Consider the following 16,974-nt stretch of genomic DNA (forward strand, 5'->3'; position numbering starts at 1 on the left):
GCTGTAGATTTTCACCACTTTAAGTAGGAACAATTTCAATTTACATCAAAAGATCCATGGCTCTGTAGGTTAAATTCTAGCATGTACAGTGTGTCAGTGACAATGTTTTAGTTTGATCAGGAGCCTGTTTTTCTTGACAGTCTTCTAACTCACACTGCGTACAGTGAGCAAACTTGATTCTTTCAGATTAAACTAACCTTTAAAGCATGCTCTATGCATAAAACTTAGGCACTTACACCAGCAGTCACCATTCAACCCATGGAACCAGATTACTGCTAGTCCAAATACATACAAAGTAGACATCACTTCCTAAGCACTAACTGTTTCGCTCTACAATCTGTTTCTACTGTGTCACACTTCTTGCAAAAATATATGGTGTTAGATCCTATGCATGTGGCAGGAGAAATAGGAAAGTGTCCACTCATTAGTAGGATACACACAGAATTAAAATACAAAAGCCCAAACACTCCACAACCAAACAAAATTAGCCAGTATCAAAAATGACTGTTCCCATCTAGCCAGCAGCACTTTCTCCTATTTGCAACACTCTGTAGAACCAAGAAAACCAAAGGCAGTGAAAGCAACTACACGAGGCAGGAGAACCAGAATCTTTTACAAGATGGCTGGTCTGCCTGAAACCACATATAGTTTGTTACCATGGCAAACAAAGCTGCAAAAGGAATTCCTAAACTTGCTTTGAAACTGCGAGACTATTCCCAAGAAAGCTTCTAGCTAAAATTACTTCAAAATACGGAATTTTTAAAAGTCTATGTCACTCAGTTATTTTGCCACTTCTCAAATAATACTCAGTTTTAGAGGAATTTGAAGCATGCACCCCAAATACAAAAAGCACAACACAAACCTTAAAAACAGAAGGTGTGGAATTCCTATAGTTTAAGATTCACAAAGCCAAAGAGCTGAAGAAGACTTGATAAGGTTAGGTGTTGTATAAAGCTGAAAATGCTATTAAACCATAGAAGCAGAGGTCAGCTTTGGTACTACTGAAAGAGAAACTCTTTAAAGCACCTAACTCCTCCAACAGCAACAGAACAAAGGAGTAAACCACCTGGGAGTTCTTAATTTCAAATGCTACGTGGAATTTAGAAATTTTTTATACACATGCCACTTCTTGTGACCCCTGGCTTCAGGCAGCTTGCACAGTCTGCAATGCCCAACTGCCATGTGAATTCTTGGAAGTTTTTCTAGAGCAGCTTTCTAGAAGATAATGCATTTTAATATATTAAAACACGCACAATAGAAAAAAAATAATCAGAAGAGTAAAACATTATCTACATTTAATTTTCTACTTCACATAACCTAAACCAGAAGGGAACCAAGCAGAATTTTGGCATTACCTGTAGACTATAGATCATGAATTATTTATTTAGCAAGTACAACTTGGGCAAAGTAAATTCTATGAACAAAATGAATATACTAAGTACAGTGTTAAAAACAAAACAAAAACCTTTCTTGTCCATGATGCAAGGTTTTTATTACTTAAAGCGCTAGCATCTCACCAGTTTGTAGCTTCAGACAGATTATGACTGAATGGTAAAATAGGCATTTGGTGTATTTCACTTGTCTCAAAACACATTGACTTGATACACTTACCACTGTTGTACATGTGAAAGCATAGGGGATAAGGCAAAAGCCAGGTTTTTGCAGGTGGATGCAAACCAATTAGCACAGCTTCAAATATAAAGTGTTGACTGTAATATACACATCCATGTATTTTTATGAAATAAAAGTAACTACTATATAAATAAAAATAACACTACTCCTGCAAAGAAGACTAAACTAACAGTATCTCACCAGCTATAAACATCATACATGGTCACGCCACAGCTTCTCAGATGTTTCTTTTCTGCACACAATCTCTTAAGTGAGGATGGGATTTAACCCAAGATGGTGGCAAAAGGTGATAAAAGATAGCAAGGAGGTTGTACATTCCTTTCCACCATTAGCACCAGCCAAGGAGCGCACAACTTCCCCACTCTGCATGCCTCAGCAATAGCCTACCTGCCAGTGGGCTGTTTCCCATGAAGGCTGAGCCATAACCGGTTCATGGACAGCAACCACTGCTACAGGAGAAATGCAGTTTAGCAGTCTGACTGCCCACGGAGTAGCAGCTGTAACACCAGTCATTTCATTGCCAAATGCCTCTTCCACTTTTCCGGCACAACCCCCTAAAGACTTTAGCCTTCATCTTAATGGAAAACAGACATGCTGTGTTGGTCAATTTATTTCACCGACACTCTTGATCATTCAAAAACTAAACATTAATTCATTTTGTAGTTTCCATTAAAAACAAACAAGAGGAAATAAATGAAGGGATGGCGTTCTTGGTTCCTATTCCCCTCGTGAACTAGAATGTCTTTAAGGGAGCTGGAATTTGCCAAGAAGCAACAACACAGAAAATGCAATTTTGCTGATAAATCATGCCTAAAGTAATAAATTGGCTATGTGTGCACACACACCATCCCCCTCTCTATATACAGGGCAGAGTGCAATTTTATTTCTGTGATAAGTGCTTAGTTCTGCTACGCTATCAATCATTAAAATACAGAATCAACAAGTGATATTCTGAAATCCCAAGAAAACTTGTCATTGGAGTCAAATACTTATCATTAACTGCTAATTCTAATGACCATTGTATTTATTTACCAAAAAAAAAAAAAGTTTTCTGTGGCTTTCTGCCATGAAACCTTCTAACACAAATAGATTAACTCAAATGAGCCATTATTAATGGTTGGCCATTAACTATTTGCCATACCTCCTTGTACTGCAGTATTTCCTCTCCCCGCATAATTCTCTACCTCTCTCCCCCTATTTTTTTGTAACTGTAACACCCATCCATTACCACAGCCAAGGGCACCCTTCCGTCTTTGTCTCTTCCTCATGACAGTGCCTCCTAGTTTATACCACTTTTTAATCCCTTTGCCTGTAAACACCAAGCTTGACCCATTTAAGATCACAAAGCAGCCAAACAGCCAAGGAGAACATGCAGTCTGCCTGCCAGGAAAGTAGGGACCCACACTTTCTGGTCAAGAGCTTGATGCACCGAGCATCTGACTGAGACCACATCCACGTTCTTACCAGCCAGACAACTGCAAAAGCAATGACCACTCAGCTCCTGTACAGGCCAACCCCTGCCAGCTGCTGCACTGCCCAAAGGACAAGCAGCATTTTGACATCCTCCCTCAACATTAAACAAAGATCAAGATCTTATTCATGCTAAACAGAGTGATCTTCCCCTGCCAACTACAAACCCGCCAGCTACAGCACCAAAATATTTTTGTAGGTAATGCCTAACAGCAGGCCTTTAGGCATGGCAGCAGTATAAAGTACCTTATACAAAGGTAGGATAGTATATAAAAGGTGATACAGTGAGGATACAGGTTTAGATGTGGTTTTGTGTTTTAATATACTGCATATTCAAACAGCATATACTGCCTTTTAATAACATTTTTTGAATGTTGGGAACTAACACAAAGTGCATTAATTACCTACTGAAAGATTCAAGGCGTTTTAACCTTGGTTAAACTTTAACAGTTATCCAATCAATCTTTTACTTTTCTAAATGCAGGCTAGCTGAAATACATACATTAGAGTACTGAAATAAGCCACAGAAGAAAAAAAACCCACACAAAGTACAAGCAGTGATCAACTTTCTTTTCTTTTTAGCATTCTACTTTCATAATTGCGGAAGAGGATAGTCCATATGGAGAGGAAAGCTGGGTTGTTTTTTTCCCTATCTAGTAACATACAAATTCCTAGCATCCAGAATACCACCACACTGAATTTCTATGCTATACATCCTCTGAAGGCCCTAAGTGATTTCAGGACATCTTAAGATTCTGGTATTTAACAGAAGTGGAAAACAAGCCCCTTACACATGCTGTGGGCTGAAACAGAAATTTCTGACGTTACTGTGTGCATACTGTGCATCACCATAAAGGTCATAATACAGCACAGCTATGGTACTCTCAGGATGAGTCAACAATATGTTTCCTGCAACAAAAAGGAACAGACATCTTAGGATGTATTAAAAATATATATGTAAAGTATCAGAGCAATAATAACGTATTCAGCTCCAATAAGGCACCTTCTGGTTTAGGGTTATTAGTTTTGCTTTGTAAGCATAATTCACACTGAAAGAAGTAAACAAGCAGGCAACCTTCTCCCAGCCCATACAATTAGTGCTCCCACAGATAGCACCTCTCCTTTCAGCTGGAAATTTCTGCCTCTTCGGAAGAGGGACCCACCCTCCTGATCTCAGAGAGCAGAAACAAGTGTTTTGAGAGCTAAGGGGTTGGAAAGCTAAAGTGTTTTAATTAAAAATATTTATACCATCAATGGCACATGTTCTTTAGCACACTCCAAACTCCCCTGTTTACTTATTATTGCCCCTCTGTCAAGAGATCCTGCCCCCTTAAACCTGCTGACTGCCAAATCGCTTCTTTGTATGGTGAACCTGAAGGAGGGTGAAAATGCTAAACGTTATCATTTGACTAACATCTAAAAGAATAACAATCATTAAACACATTACTATGTAGAAAACACACTAGTCAAACCCCACCCACCTCTGTCTCATTCCCTTCCTCATTTTTCGCTAAGGCTTAAATAAATTAATAATTAAAAAAGACATATTTGAAAATGTGTAGAAGAGAGCAATAAAAATTTTAAGACAGCTAGAAAAGTTCAGCTTCTGGGGGGTTTGTTTAGTTTAAAAGAGAGGAAACAAGTCTCAAAACCTGTAAAAGACTAACCAAAACTTAGTTTGTTCTCAGATACAATCAACAGTGGTAAAGATCAACTAGTGCAGCTGCTTCCAGCCAGGTGACAAACCATGCATACCAAGCCTATACCTACCATCTCTTTAATGAAAGCTTTTATTTCTGCTACTAAGAAACAACAAAGCACGCAAAGGTGGAAATATACCTCTCAGGAAACTATTTCCCTTGAGGGAAACCTCCAATGAATGAAAAAGCCAGCCTGTTCAGTAGATATTCTAGTTTTCCAAGCTCAAAGCACAGTACCTGCTATATCTGTTCTGCACACCATATGCTCTCCAAACTTTGTTACCAATTTCCCCAATCCAAACCGTGACTGGTTCACAACCAATCTATAAAACCCAAGGCCTCAACCCCAGCTCACAATAAACCCCAACACTACAAACCTATACAAGCTCTGCTCCTCCACACGGTTATAGACCCTGCCCTAGAGCTGTTCCTACACCCTGAGGTGGAAGGGCTGGTTGAGGCACAGACAAATTATTCTGCAAAACGCTACAAAGCAGACAGGAACTGGAATTAGAATCTGAAACATTTAGGTTGGAAGGGATGCTCTGAACATTATCCACTTCAGTCTGCTGCTAAAAGCTGGGTCACCTTCAAGTTGGATTTCGTTTTGCTCTGGGCCTTCCTCGTACAACGAAGTTTTCAAAAACTCCAAGGATGAACACTTCATGTCCTATGTGGGCATCTGCTTCAGTGCTTAACAACCCTCACTGTGATTTTTTTTTCTTTAACCAGAATTTCTTGCATCACATCATGCAACTGTTAGCCTTTGTTCTTTCATGGTGCACCTCCAAGAAAAATCTGGCTCTGTTCAGCTACAGGTAATCACGTCACTGTTGATGAACCACCCAGACATAACTACATGGGAATGAATCCCTGTGCTCAGATTACAACCTACATGTAAGTATTTACTACTGATTCATTACAAACTTGTTGGCTTGTGAGACTGTAGTAGACTTGTGCTTGAACTCAGTAATCTGAACAGGCCACAGAACCACTATTCATCCCTTACAGACCAGATCTGACAGGACCTAATTCAAGCTCAGATCAGAACTAGTATTGTTTTCAGTGTACCTCAAACCACTTGTCCAGCTGATTCTCTGTGCCTGTCTACAGAAGAGGAAGGAGGGAAGACCTGCTAATTCAAATCTACGGGGTCAATACACGCAACTTGCTGCCCTTTTTCCTCTTCTTGAGTTTTTTTGTTTGCTTACTTTGTTTTGGTTTGGGTTTTTTGCCTTGGTTCTCTCTGCTGGACACAAAGGAAGACTTTTTCCCTCTATGCTGTAAGATACAGTTTAGTAACTCCCAAATCTACGACAAGTTAACTCTCAGAACAGCAGCTCTGTCTCCAGATGCAGCCCCACTGGAGATGCTCCAAAGCCCTTTAGAGTCCTTTTAAAAGGATTCCAATAGAAAGCCCTGAGTCTCCTAGCTATTTCAAGCAAGGATTCAATTCAACAGATGAGCACTAGAAAGTTCTGGAACAGAGTCAATTCCCATCATCTGTTGTAGCAAATGCAAGCACATGACCACCAGAGCACCCTAGACGACTGCAGGGTCAAGGCTTTCAAGTTAATGTACAAGGCAGGGGCAGTGGTGGCGATAGTGGTGTGGAGGTGTGTGCAGAGAAGCAAAAGAAGAAAAAAAAGGGGGGTGGAGGGAAGGCAAGAAAAAATAGTTCCTCTTGAGCCAGAAATACGTCATTCTCCTACTATGACAAACTGCAATACATCATGCTGAGAGGCATGGATCTTTGATCTAGGAATTTGCTGGTATACACCACGTTAAATGTTTGCTCTTCAGCAAAAGTAATCTTGTGACCTCATGAGCAGAAAGGTTGGGCAGCAGACTACTGAGCTTAAACGATGGGACATCAGACCTGTCTAAACAGGTCATGACTACTCACTCACTGCTCAGAATTCCAAGAAAACAACCAGCAAACCCTCCAAACCCAGAGGAAACAGAAGCAGCTTACAATTAAAATAAAAAATAAAAGACAACAAATCATACGTTGTTTGATGAAAGTATCAGCAGCTTCTGGAAGGACTTCCTTCACAAGGCCCTCCATCCTTACAAGCTTAAGTGGCACCACCCACATCAAAGTCTCACGGGCCTACTGCCATACACCGTTTCTCACTGGCTGAAAGAATCCCACCTCCAGCTACCTCAGGGACCAAAAGGCAGTAAGATGCTAGGGGGAAACTGGTCACAGGCATTGACCCTTCTCAGAAGTGACCCAAGCCACAGTCTTTCAGTCACAGACAGATGTTCAACAGTTCCCGGTGGCAAAGTTATTTCTATACAGGCATGAAAAGCTCAGAAAAGGACAGACTCTACTGCCAGCTATTGAGAGTGAAGAGGAAGGTAAAAGAGAGCTGAGTTTTCTCATTCCTACTGTACTGGTAAAGATCTACACACAGTATTTCTGCCAGATATCAAGATTTAAATATTGAGACAGCATGCATCCAACCAGGTATCCACAACTGAAGGAAATGAATCTGGCACGGTAGTCCACAATGGCATGCAAGAAAAAGGAAAACAATTCTTCTTATTAAAGCAAAAATTCAGTGTACCTGATGTGTCAAGGCTGGAGTTGTGTGCCATTGTCCTGGTGCACCAGATTACCTGTGCATGCCTGCCTAAAGATTCAAGCACACCAGACAAACATCAGATCCCTTAGGATCTGCTGAGACTAGACCAACCAGTTGCTACAGACTGTTGGGAGTCAGGTATTGCTATCTTCCAAAGACAATGGCTACATCGCTTCATGTAAGCAACACTTACATCTTTATCAGCTGTCTCAAGAAGTACAACCCAAGGGTGGCACAGACCTCAGCAAAGGTCTCTGTGTACATCTTCAAGCTCTCAAACCACTGATCATTCCCCATTTGAAACTACACGAAGGCACAAAACCACTCTTTCATCACAGTTCAAAAGTAAATGAGAAACAATTCTTTCACCCATATTTGTACAGTAACTTTCCCCCTACTCTCACCTTGTAACAGACCAGCCTATGTTCCTGCCTCACTCATGGCATGCAGTACAGGTACAGCCGAGAAATGTTTATAATCCACAGATACCCATCTGCTACTGGTTGAGAAGCCAGACCTCAAAAATAAGTCTGTAATAGAGTTCAAGAGCACTGAAACTTTCCTCCAGGAACTGACCATCTATACTACACACTTGCCACTTACCTTGGCATTTTCTGGATTTGCCTGAGCCAGTCCTGAAATAGATGGCAGGACCACAAAGGAAGCAAGTACACTTCACAAACCACTGACAGACTTCAGCAGCAGATAAATCACAGCGTACTCCGAAGTATCAGGCCATCCCTAACAAGCAGCACATGAACTTCAACAACAGAAATGCTCAATGAACCAGAAGTTTGTTTGTGCTTCTGATGTTACGGATTTAGTACACTTGGTGACATGACAGCCCAAACAGGCACGTCATCAGCGTTTCCCTCAACACTTTGCATAGATGTGCTTCTACACAGATTAAAGAGGTAACAAATTTTGTGACCACAAGATGACACCTAATATCACAGTTTGTAGGACAGACATCCAGTTTTACAGAGGTAACGATCACATTCTCCACAGCCACTGAAAATAAGGTGCAAATCTTGTAATTTCCTTACTTCTATGTAAGAGGAACAAGCACGGTCTGGTACAGATGAGCAAGGGAAAGGACAGAAATTCAGTCACTAAATCACTATATAAAGAACAGCTTGAATACCACTTAGGAATAGTCCAAGTATATTTATGTTTCCTCAGAATGAGTGTAGGGGGCAAATGAGGTAAAGGCCTCCTGAGAGCTTCTCTTGCCTTGTATTTTTATGACCTGTTAATTTTTTCAGACGAAAAACATCAGTGGGGAAAAGTAGATAAAATGCTAAAACACAGGGCCCCCTTAAATGCAAGGTAATATGGGTTTCCTAGAGTTCCAGTAATGAAAACCTTCAAGAATGACAAATACCCATTATGGAATGGTGACTTAAACATCAGCTGAGATTGCTGGATAGAAAAAAAAAAAAATCTTAACCAAGGAACACAGGTTGTGTTTTAGACCATTACTATCACCAATCTTGGTTGAGCATAAGACCAGGAAGCAAAGAATGAAAAAGCTTTAAAAAGCAGCTCTGGTCGGAAGCACTAAGGTACATCTGTGATAGTAACAGTCTACCTATCTCTCATGAATTTAAGGGGATACCCAGGCTCATCTAGGAACTGACTCACTTTCAAACTCTTACCTCTAAGCTTTAGGTATATTACGATGCCATATAACTGGGCAGGCCTTAAGAAGCCTGTAGATGCTCCTGTTATCTATGCCACAGAAGACCATATAACCACCTACCCCACAAATTTTGAAAGATTCACACCTGTACGTGTTGCTGGGTCAAGCCTCTAAAGGGAACGGCCAATTACGCTTTCAAAGCCTCAACAGGGTCTGCAGTCCTGATGGCCCTCTGAGCCCAGGTAAGTCTTACAGAGAAACATGGGACCCTCCAAGTGCCCTTTTAAACCCAGGCAACTACAAAACCAAAACCCAAACAGGCCATAAAAGCTTTAAGCATCCAGAAGAATATGTCCCCAGATTACTTGTTCTCTCCTTTTCTCTGGTCTCTATTCTGTGCCACTACAAGGATTATCTAGGCTGAGAAAATACAAAGGAACAAGATACGCACTGCAAAAACAACCCAGGAAAAAGTGGTGGGAGAACTTGCAGCATTCCAAAAGCCAAGTCCAAACTGTTGGAAACTGTATTTTAAAATGCTTATTATTTTTACAAACCAATTCTTAAGCTAATGTCAGGTGACTGTCTGTCTAATAATGATGACTTATAGCTCCTCTAAAGAATTTATCCTTGTGGTATTTTGTTCTCTCTCCATTAACAACTTCAGTAATGGCCTTCTATTCAAAAAAGAAAAAAAAAAAGAACTGTTTTTTCCATAGAATCAAAAGTGTGCACCATACACACTATGCTCTGTACTGAGCACCCCATAACAGACCAAAAGCAGGGATACAAAAGAAATTTAGCATTGCTATTTGTTATGTTCATTCCATCCTATAGCTTTCCTGCTGTTTCTATGAATACAGAAATTTTAACCAATTTTAAAATATATACATGTCAAAATGCAAACACTAGGTGCTTTTTGTATACGTTCTATAGGAAGAATGAACAAGTATAAATATTTGCATATTATAATAAAAGCAGTTTCTGAAAAATTGTGTTTAACAGAACTGTAAGGGAAAAACTTCAGCCAGGCATAAAAGTTACACGACCTTCAATTACGTTCCGCCATAAGCCACGCTGAATTGTATCTTAAAATGCCAATTTCCCTAACATGCTGTGAAAACTCCAGAAAAAGAAAACCAGAACCTCACAAGCGCAACATACACTGCTTTTTGTTGTATCATCTCACTGAGACACTTCTGCATGAATTCAGTACTCTGCTCTGCTGCGAGGGATGCACCAACCCCCTGGGAAGGCCCGGGATTTACAATTACCCCTTTTGCGATTCCCACAGGGGCCAAGAGGTTCGGTGGCTGGTTGTTTCTCCAAACTACAGTCCCACCTTGGGAACTGCTGGTGCAGAACACAGCCCCGCGCACGGCAGGGCGCGTTACAGCACCGGCGCCTCCAGGAAGCCGCAGAGTCGTGACTATTGCGATGATTTAACACGCTTGAGGCAAGCTGTTTACGACAATCATTTCAGCTGACTTAATTCCCACTAATTAAACCCAACACTTCACTAAACTCTATTCAAGCATGGCTTCAACCTGTCCCTCCCAGTCGGTAACTTTAAGGATGGCACGCGCGACGCAGCAGCTTGCTCCCAAAGCCAAGGAGGACCAGTGCCCTGGAAGAAAGTCTCCCAGGTCTTTTCCAATCCCCCCATGGAGCAAAGAGGGCAGGCACAGCACTGAAGTGGGGGGTAAAATACATATTACAGCGGCATGACTAAACTCTGGCCAGCTGCAGCCCTCCAAATAGAGCACGCACAGCATGCCTGGGAGACACCTTAGATACACGTCACTCCGGCAGGGACCCAAAGACAGCAAATTAAAAAAATAATAAAAACATAAACTATAAAATAATTAGAAATAATATAGGTATATATATCAACACCAAAACACATCCCCACCTTCTCTGACCTGGCAACAAGATTACCACAGGCGAGGGAGGAAAACGCCCGGCTCCCGCTCCCGCCGCCCCCAACCGCCGCGTACCGGCTCTCCCGGCACCCTCCGTGGGGAGGAGGCACCGGCCACCCCCGAGACGGAGCACGGAGGCCCTACCGCGGCCGGGCCGGGCCGGCAGCTCCCTGGAAGCCGCAGCAGCCGCTGCCTGTCCCCTGGCTTTGTTGTAGTAACCGCGCAGGCAGCCGGGGTGGATACTCACTCACACACACACGGAAGAGAGAGAACGGGAAGCGGTAACCGCGCAGTGCTGCGGCGCCCGCTTGACTGCCAGGCGCCTACGCAGCCCGGGCCGGCCCCTCGCGTCGTCGGGCGGGGAAAGGCGGCGCCTGAGGGGGGCGGGAGACAAGCGGGGAGGCGGTGGCGGAGGGTCCTTTCCCGCCCCTCTCAGTTCCGCGGGAACGGGGGAGAGAGCTGTGACTCTCGCTGAGGCGATGGGGCCCCATGCTGAGGTGGTGGGGCCCCATGCTGAGGTGGTAGTGCCCCAAGCTGAGGTGGTAGTGCCCCAAGCTGAGGTGGTAGTGCCCCAAGCTGAGGTGATAGTCTCCAGGCTGAGGTGACGGTGCCTCAGACTGATCTGGTGGTGCTGCAGTTTTGAGGTGATGGGGCTGCGTGCTGAGGCGAAGGTCCCCAGACTGAGGTGACAGGGTCATATGCTGAGGCGATAGTGCCCCAGGCTGAGGTGATGGGGCTCCGTGATGAGGTGACAGGGCCATGTGCTGAGGTGATGGTGCCTCAGGTTGAGGTAATAGTGCCCCAGCCTGAGGTGCTGGCACTCCATTTTGAGGTGATGGCATCGCAGAAGGAGATAACAGTGCCCAAGGCTGAGGCAATGAGGCCCCATGCTGAGACGATGGTCTTCCATGTTGGGGCAACAGTGCCCCAGACTGAGGTGATGGTGCTCCAGATTGAGATGATGGTGCCCCAGGTTGGGATGACGGCGCTCGTGGTTGATGTGCTGGCAGCCCATATGGAGGGGATGGTGCCCTGTGTTAAGGCAACATGACCCCATGCTGAGGCGATGGCCCCCACATTACAGTGGCAGGGCTGCGGCGCCGAGTGACATATCCTGAGGAAATGCAGGGGGAAACTGATCTGTAGAGCTTCTAGGGACATCTGACCCAAATCTTTGCTTTGGATCAGGACCTTTCCTGGAGTGAACCTGATCTCACCATCCTTGAATCTCAGTATAATTATCGAAGAAACATGGATGAAGCCTTTAGGCAGAGTTCCATTCCTTCTAGAAGCACTGACTAGGTAAGTGGTGACTACCTACTAGCGATCTGCCATTGGGAAGTGGTTGTGTCCTGTGTAAAGGTGGGAAAGGTTCCACCTCTTTTGAAAGGGTCAGTTGCAATATCAGACCTTGGCATTTCTTTAATAACAGTAATGTTACTTTGTAACAAAGTAGGAAAGAATTATATGAAAAGAAAGACTTCCAGATTACTGATCCACACATTCAAAACTAAAAATTTAACTTTACTTTGGCCCCGTTGTCCATCATGAAAAAGATTTAATGACATAATCACATATTATTTTCTGAGCATACTGAATTTTGAGTTGATTTGGGCTGTAGAGCTAAGACAACTGTCGTGTATAGCCCTATTTCACTTGGCACATGAACATACACCAACACAGAAGCACATACATATGTGAATATACATACATATAATCAATATATGTAGTAAATGTGCCAGAATGCTAAAAGTAAAGAAAGAAAATCTCTTAAGACAACTGAATGTCCCTACATTAACCAGAGTCTAGTCCCACTTGTGCTACACAGTGTTTAATGGAGGTTCTGCAAGTAATATAGACTAACTTTTCATACTTAGTATGTGTTTCATTGTTATTTTTCTGGAACCCTACTGAACTCACTGTTGAAATGTTGAATAATCACAATTGCAGCTGAAATCAATGGAAGCTGTATTTGGAAAACATCAAGGGCTACAAAATGCTGAGCCCTTGCTGACCTCACAATGTGAGGTCTTAGGTACCTTATCTTATACAGTACCCACTTATCTAAGTGGGTGCATTTGTCCTTTTTACCTGCATGTTCAGGTTCCTATCTGCAAACAGGTAAAATACAATACCGTTGTCTCAAAAGGTGTAGTGAAAAACAAATAGTTAATGTTAGTGTAACTTACATATTTTGTGGAAATGTGGGCAACAAAAATCAATAGTTATCTTCTGTGTGCAGTTCAGCTGATTTTCAGTAAAGGAGGAATGGGCCTAATGGAAAGACAGTGAGTGTATGATCCTGTAAAGGCTATATCATAATGTCTTTACAAATTCTTGTAAGGAAAAAAACATGTCTAAGTAGAAGTTTTGCAGTTGTTACATATAAACATTGATGTAAAGTTTTATCAGACAAATTGTGTCTGCTTTTATAGAGGCAGATTGTTTATAAGGTTTCCACTGAAATGTGTCTGCATTTTAAGTTTTCAATCAAGTCCAAAGCATCTATCGTTGCAGGGAATGTTTTAAAAGGCAACAAAGGTTGACAATTTTGAGCCCCTTCATTCTTCAAGCCTTTGAGAAATAATCACAATCATTTTCTTGATTGTCTTGAAAGGTGTCAAATAAGATTCAAGGTACTGAGAAATATGACAATCCCCTTTTCTCTTGCTCGATTAGCTAGGGTTAATGAAATCAACAGCATCAACCCAGTAAAATTGTTTTCTCTCTCTCCTATGATTGTTTCTAACAGTGTTAGTTATCACTCTTCCATACCAAGTTTAAGACTTCACAAGTACTTCTGGGTTTTGTGCCCGAGAGGCTTTTAAGAATTTCTGTAAACTCTTGACGTGACTGTAACTACAATGCAGCACCACAGCAGTTATGAAAAAGCATGTAATTACTTCAGAGTTGTAACTATGCTAAAAATATAAACTATGTACTTTACACACCTTTATTTTTGCCTATAATAAATTTCTATTTTAATTTGCTAACCTTTATAACAATATGATCTGAGCCAGAAGGGCTCACAAAACGAAGTAAATGTGAAAAAGCCATTAGGAAAGCGTTCATTTTAAGCTTGTCTAAACATTTTCAAGGTGCAAATTTATTGAAGTTTAAAGTTTGCAGTACTGTGAAGGTGCAAGTTGCAAGACAGTCACTAAAAGATGCAGAAATATGTTCAGACCAGTGGGGCTTTGTCTGGGCTATGTTATAAACAGGTAAACTATACTCGTAGCTCAAAGGAAAAAAGTGAAGATGCTGACTCTTCTCTCAAATAAGACACAATTTCCATTTTAAAACAAGATTAAAATAGTCTTATCTTTGTAGGAAAGGTATTTGCTGTAATGCTTGAATAAGGTAGAAATTGAATTTCTTATCTCATAAACTGGTTCCATGGCTGAGTAAGTAGTTACAGAAAGAGAATAAAATAACCCCATGGACAGAAAATTGACCTCTGAAGCCTTTTGTCTTGTACAGGAGGGTACTCTTTGAAGTACAAAAAGGGAAGTTCAGATAACACTGAAGGAAACTTGAAAATTGCCATTGACTTCAGCGGAGCTAGGATATCCTCTAATATATTAGGAATTGTCCCTCAGGTTGAAAAGTCATAGAATATTACTAAAAACTGAAAGAAAAACAATAGACTTTCGCTCTAACTCTATGGATACACACTTCAGTTGATTTAGACATATCTAATTCATGTATGCTTGGTAAATCATAGCCAAAATTGGTGAGATTACTCATTCAGACAAGAACAGGTTTTGTGCATTAAGTGCTGCAGGACTAAACCATTATTGCAGGTAGGTTTATTTTTTCCTCTTCCTCTTCACTTCTGAGAATTAATACTTTAATAAGAAAATAATTTCTGTTGACACAGGACTAACAACATTACGTGGTCTGCTTCAGGTTAATTTAAAAACTCAATTCCCTTAAGTAGTTTTGACAGAGGCCCAGGCAGTTTCCTGAATGCATTTGCAGTAGGAGGCATCTACACACTCTGTCTGGTTTCTTGTGTGGATCTTTATTAAGATCCCAGAATAGATCTTGAACTCAGTCCAAAGCCCTGTATTTTCTGAAATCTTTGAGGAATAAAGTGTGTGCTGGGAGTTGGATCTTTGCTTTTTCTCTTCTACCTGATGAGAATAAAATAGCTTTATAGGAAACCTTCTGGCATGTTGGGTCTTATCCAAAAGCTTTCAGACTCTGCAAGAATCTGTTGGTCTTAATGATCAGACATACTGAAAGCACCATGGTCCCCAAGCCCTTTGGTGAAGCATTAGGATGTTTTGGCACATGGTAGTTCACATGGAAAGGGACTGTCATTGCAATAGTGTTTTCCATTATTATGATGTAATGATTTTCACCTTTAATCACATTAGAGACATTACTTAAATCAGTTTGGGACACTGTGAATGGTTTGAGCTAGCATTGAAAAGGTCTTTCTGCAATCTAATATCCACTAAATAGAATAAACTGTGTCATAAAATTATATTTAACTTACTGTAAGGACTTTGGATCAGATTAAGGAGCAGCATCTCTTTTGGTCAGTGACTAACACAGGAGCTAAAATCACTTCAGGATCTTGAGAGGAAATCCATTGCTACATAAACCTCTAGTAGATAAAGGCATGTGTATATGGAGGCAGTTTCATACACGAGTCAGATCATACCATCAGGCACTGTGGGTTAGGTTAGAACTAGTTTAGAAAATACTGTTGTGGAGTAAAACTTTTGCTGGAACGTGGAATCCCGATTAGCTCTGTGCCTGTAGCGTGCACGTTTCTATCACAGTTTTTCACCAAGAGCTGACACCGAACCCCCTGTTACAGGGCAGTGTCAGGGCTGTCACTGAGCCTTTGGACACCTGCACTATTCATGCTCAATGCCTCGGCTCGCTTAGTATTACAGTGGCACAGGGAAGTTTGGTGTCTGGTTTTGAAATGGTGCTAGCTGCACTCATGAAGTTATGTGGAAATGTAAATGTTCACAAGATCAGGGCCTTGATATTTGTACCTTTTTTTCATCAGGCTAATATAATTAATTTTCCAGAAGAAACTTTTTCACAGAATGTGAATAAACCAAAAGGGCTGTAACCTCAGCAACAATAGCTGTCGTTTCAAGATAAGACTGAGGGCTATTTTGCACATTAAGGCCGCCAGAGCAGTGGCAATCTGAAAAGGGCTTCCCAGAAGTGTAAACATTTCTACAGTGCTTAACTTTCTTAATGGGGTATCTGCTCTTAAAATGAAGCCCATGAGTAAATGCTTGTAAATCCACTTTTGCGCAGTCTGGCTGCCTTACGGAAAGCATTGCCCTTTAGGCCTACTTTGAAAGGATCAAGGCCTCTCACTTTGGCTGTGGTTGGAAACTGCTACACACCTGCCAATTCAGAGGAGCTGTAATCGCACCAAGCCTATGGTGAGGCGAACATGCATCCCCAGCACAGCTGAAATACGGCAAGGCTTCTGCCACCCGAGGAATTTGTTCTCAGACTCTGCCACAAGCAGTTATAAAACATCAGACCGGTGGAGGGAGGGTAGCGATGGGAGAACTGGCAGGCTTCGTTTGGGGCGTTGGCTTTTACACAATCGCTGTTGTATCGTTCCAATCACTGTTCCATCAAGTTTTTATTTCTGAAACACAGTTATTTAAGTTCTCCTCTGGCTGACCAAGGGGGTGTAGGCAGAGGGGTGTGTACAACGCTTACTCAGGAGGGGGCCTGGTCTTCAGTGATGCCCCAGGTCAAGGCACTGTCCTGAGCTCAGGGCCTCGGTGCTACAGCCAAACCATCCTGGGTCCCGCTGGGCCGAGCCGCGGCCTCCAGCCTGCAGCCCCCCAGCTCTGCCAGGCTGCCCGTGGCAGAGGGGCGCCCGGTGCTTTCCGCGGGGCCCAGCTCCACACCGCTGCCGGCGGGAGCCCCCGTGGGGAAGCACCTTCGCCTCCTCGTTTCGCCCGGGCGCGGACGGCGCAGCGCCGCGGGCCATACCCCGGCGCAGGGAAGCCAGGCCACGCCGT

At 42.4% G+C, this 16,974-nt stretch overlaps 1 protein-coding gene across 4 annotated transcripts in view; it reads right to left on the reverse strand.

Annotated features, from left to right (window-relative positions):
- The window catches only part of CFAP97 (cilia and flagella associated protein 97), a 33,792-nt gene extending 22,479 nt beyond the window's left edge, over positions 1-11,313 (reverse strand). The window contains exon 1 of one of the 4 annotated variants that reach the window (XM_040607158.1): positions 11,205-11,313. The gene's annotated coding sequence lies outside the window, so the exon portion shown is untranslated. Of the gene's footprint in view, positions 1-10,947; positions 11,185-11,204 lie in introns of those variants that run through there. The other 3 variants (XM_040607244.1, XM_040607320.1, XM_040607072.1) reach the window with 3 other exon arrangements.
- Positions 11,314-16,974: the final 5,661 nt, after the last annotated feature.

This window comes from Falco naumanni, chromosome 1 (genome assembly GCF_017639655.2).
Source record: "Falco naumanni isolate bFalNau1 chromosome 1, bFalNau1.pat, whole genome shotgun sequence".
In the NCBI taxonomy this organism is placed as follows: Eukaryota; Metazoa; Chordata; class Aves; order Falconiformes; family Falconidae; genus Falco; species Falco naumanni.